We start from the raw sequence: 4367 nt of genomic DNA on the forward strand, positions 1-4367 counted from the left end.
AAATAAAAAAATAATTTTACTATAAACTTTTGTATTTTTTCTTCTAAAAATTTTAATTTTAATTCTGAAAAATAAAATCACTTGCTACCATACAAATAAGCGAAAATTTGATAATGTAAATCCTATTAATTTCTCTAGAAGTGCTTTTCTTTGCTGATTCTGAAAGTAAAAGCCATTTTTATTTTCCAATCTCTATTAGTGTGAGCACACTTTGATTGGCGAACATATTTTTTTATTTTAGAGAAACATAAAAGAGAGCTCCTCTAATTATGCGAAGAGGCCTAAAAAAATGGCTTTTGGTCACCTTCTCCAATAAAATCGTCACCATCTCTCAAAAAGATGAATATCAAAGGATCCCGGCAAGGTACAATTTGCTCCGTGCGTATGAACAAGGTACACCGATTGAGGTACACCGATTGATGCGGGATACATTATCGACGGCTGGAGCTAACCAGTCATATATTGGGTATTTAATGTCCTCAGAGCAGCACGTCACTTAGCCCGATAACACGCGAGTGGGCAAATATTATTTAATGCCGAATTTGCCCGCTCCCATGTTATCGTGTTAAGTCGGTTGCTGCTCTGAGGGCATTAAATACCCAATATATGGCTGGTTAGCTCTTTCCATCATCGACTCCTAACATATACATCATCGACTCCTAAGATATACATCATACAAGATAATATGGACAAAACCTGTTTTAGTATTTTTTTTTCTACCAGTTTATGTTTTTTTGTTATAGGGCACTTGCATCTAGGAAGGCAGAAATTTTATTTGTAAGACTGTATTGCTATGTAGATAAACAAATCTGAATTTTGGGACATATCAGACATATATGTATCGGTCACGAGAAGATTAGAGAAGCTGTCGAAAAACTTTTTACTATATGAACTATGTATTCTCAGGAAAACGTTTTTTCCTTCTGGAAAAAAAAAAAACTTAAAAAACAGAAAAGGAAAATGGACCAGGTGTAATTATAAGGGCACAGGTTCCAGGAATATTTCAAAAATCTGAGACTGATAGACGTCTAACAAGTTCTTACTTCTTATTATGCGATCAGCGGCGAGGCGTAATTACAAGTTCTTATTATGGAATCACGGACGAGGCGTAATTACAAACAGAAGAAAAGAGCTAATGTTATGTGATAATATGATTTGATTGTGAGACAGACATCGTTGATCAATCCCAGACAATGGCTACAGGACTTCGTACGATCTGCGTTCCGCCTTTTACGTTTTTCCATGAAATTTGCCCGAACACTTGGCGCTTTTTAGCGGATGCTATTTTGCTTTCAAATCTCACTGTAAAACTCGCCTTTTCATTTTGCTTTTCGAAGGTGAGCGTACTCGGCTCCACGATTATGTTTACATCTGGAGGGCTCTCAACTGCCATCTCATACACAGAGGGGGTTCCGCCAACGTTCCTCGCAGTCCTCGTTGTAACACGAACTAAATTGCTTTTATTAAACACCACGGAGAATGACAGGTAGTTGAGATCTCCAGGCTGCGAGCTGATGTTGGTGCAGGAGCTGGCCTTCTTTGTCAGAATTCGAATCTGGCTCTGGGTGTAATTTAGGGTACACAGAAAGGTAACGTAGTCATCAATTCCTGCATCATAAACGAGACCGGGATCCAAGGCAGCATTGGGATTCACATGACCCGCGCCTATGGCGAAGGTGTTTGCAGTTTGCCCGGTGGAAGAGTCGCCTATAAGGCTTCCGGTATTATCAAAAGGAGCAGAAGATGTCATAATAGCCGATTTTATTGCAGAAGGTGTCCACCCCGGATGCACCGCCCGTATAAGCGCTGCGATGCCGGTAACATGCGGACAGGCCATGGAAGTCCCAGAGAGTATGTAGTAAGCTACTCTTCTCTCCCCGCAGATCAAGCCGGTAGGCCCGACGTGCCCAGTCCACGCCGCCAATATGTTGAAGCCAGGAGCAATAACATCGGGTTTAAGGATCTCGGGAACCACTGGATTTGGCCCCCTGGAGGAGAAAGCAGCTACCACTGGAGCTCGTGCTTTACCCACCACGGTCAATCCCTCCGCTTTAATTGTTGCTCTAGGATTCCTGGTGCCGTTGATATAAGCTTTAATATCTTCCGCCGACTTGGAACCCACCCTCGTCGCTGGTAAGGGATATTGACACTCTGCCCATAAGTCCTCTCCGTCCTCAGGTTCGTTTGCAAGAATCAACCCCTCACCGCCGGCTTGTTGCACGGCCGATTCCAACTCTGCGGTTGTTCCTTCAAAATCACACAACACAATTTTTCCACTCACCAATTTGGGATCAAGGCTTCCCGCAACGCATAGATTCGCAGTTTCGTTTCTTGACGCAGTTTTCCCGTATACCAAAGGCAATTGCTCGTAGCCCACCGGTCTTCCCTTGTAAAGAGATGAACCCCTGTAGCTGTTGCCGTTCCCAAGCACCACGGGAGCCGGGAAGTCTCGGTCGATGGTGCTAGCACCTACTGTGGTTATCCATGGGGCCGTGTTGCCAATCAGAGAAGAATATGGCCCTGCATTACCAGCCGAGCAGGACACGAAAATACCGTTCTGAATCGCTCCCAGAGCTCCAACCGCTATCATATCATTATAATAAGGGCGAACGGCAATACTGCCCAGTGATATGGATAGCAAGTCGACTCCATCGGAAACAGCCGCCTCCATCGCGGCAAGTATATCGGAACCTATGCACGTCTCCCAACAGACTTTATAGACAGCTAATCTAGCTTTGGTAGCGATGCCTCTAGCAGTTCCCGCGGCGAACCCAAGAAGACTTGAACCAGGCACCTCCGCGACGGAGTCCGACCCGGCCGCAGTAGATGAAGTATGTGTACCGTGGCCATTGGCATCTCGAGGAGATCTGTAATCGTCCTTTTCGTCTACACGACCGAATTGAGCTTCATATCCTTTAAGAAAGTAACGGGCTCCAATGATTTTGTTATTGCAGTGAGAAGAATTGAACTGGGTACCCACTTCACATTCTCCCTTCCATCTGGCAGGCACCGGAGTGAGGCCTTGGTCGTTGAAGCTCTTGCTCTCAGGCCATATTCCTGTATCCATGACGCCCACGATAATATCATCACCGTAACGTGACAATGGCCACAGACCATCACTGGAGCTCAGCCCCAAAAATTCCGGTGTTCGCGTAGTATGGAGTCCATAGGTAGAGTCTTGAAATACTCCGAGGCATCCGTCCATATTCTCCATAGCTTGGGCCTCCGTGCTGGTCAGACAGGCGGCGAACCCCTGCGTTACTGTATCGTATGTATATAGCATTGCAGGGGGATCCGAATTCGATTCTGAAACTTCATTTATCATCGCACTGTACCAGTGTTGGTAGAGATTGAAATGGTGGGGCATCATGGATTTATCCATGTAAATTATGTAGGACTGTCTAGGAATCATCGTAGTTTCCGTGTCCTGACTGTAGGATGTAACCAACGCGTCTGAACTCGGCACCCATAATGTTAAGGAAACGATGAAAATGATTGCATGACAACCCTTGTTAATCTCCATGGCCCTGTACACCATATGATACAAAGCACTGGCGGATGATATTGGCAACAGGTTAAGGCTGAATCCCTGGCTCCTCAGTGATAAGAATTCATGATGAGTGGATGTAATATTGGAGAGTCCGCTTCTCCACTTGACATTCTATTCTTAGTGTGCAGGAACATCTAAATTTAATTAGCGCCACAGAAATTTCGACGACTACGACCTGACAGTGCCATGGACCGACGAAATTTTGACGACTACGATCTCAATTTGTTTCCATCTACCATGGTTACTACCTCCGACAGGGTGACCCCATCAACCGAAAGGACTGCCAAGAAGTATCCCAATTTTTTTCATTGACCTAGGAGTAGCCTCCATGAATAAATTAAGCCTTAAAAATGATGATGAAAGACTTTTCAATATGTGGTCGTTGTCAAGTTGCATGACTGAAACGGAATCAATTCAAGCTTCACAAGAAGTTTCACATTCTTATCATCAATTCACAAGAAGTACATTTTAAATTAATTTTATAAAATTTTATATTTTATATATAAAAGTCTGGTTCTATTATATATATATATATATATATATATATAAAAGTTTTGTTTTAATGGATTTTTCAATTTATGGTCGAGAAACATTTTAGTTTTATTTTTCATTTACAAAACAATATTATTTACCATATATTGAAATATTCTTATTTTTAATTATATATTTATTAATTAAATTTACTGAATTTTTATATGTCTATAATTATATTTTTGAAATTATTATGGTTATTAATACTAGTCATTATTCTTTAAGTTAATTTTTTAATATGATATGTATATAATATTTTATTAATAAGAATATAATTACAATATAA

At 41.7% G+C, this 4367-nt stretch overlaps 1 pseudogene; it reads right to left on the bottom strand.

Annotated features, from left to right (window-relative positions):
• Positions 1-996: 996 nt before the first annotated feature.
• On the bottom strand, positions 997-3645 carry LOC149252717 (subtilisin-like protease SBT1.7 pseudogene; annotated as a pseudogene).
• Between the last annotated feature and the right edge of the window lie 722 nt (positions 3646-4367).

This window comes from Pinus tabuliformis, chromosome 7, assembly GCF_031772625.1.
Source record: "Pinus tabuliformis cultivar Carrire ecotype Pingquan chromosome 7, CPIR1, whole genome shotgun sequence".
In the NCBI taxonomy this organism is placed as follows: Eukaryota; Viridiplantae; Streptophyta; class Pinopsida; order Pinales; family Pinaceae; genus Pinus; species Pinus tabuliformis.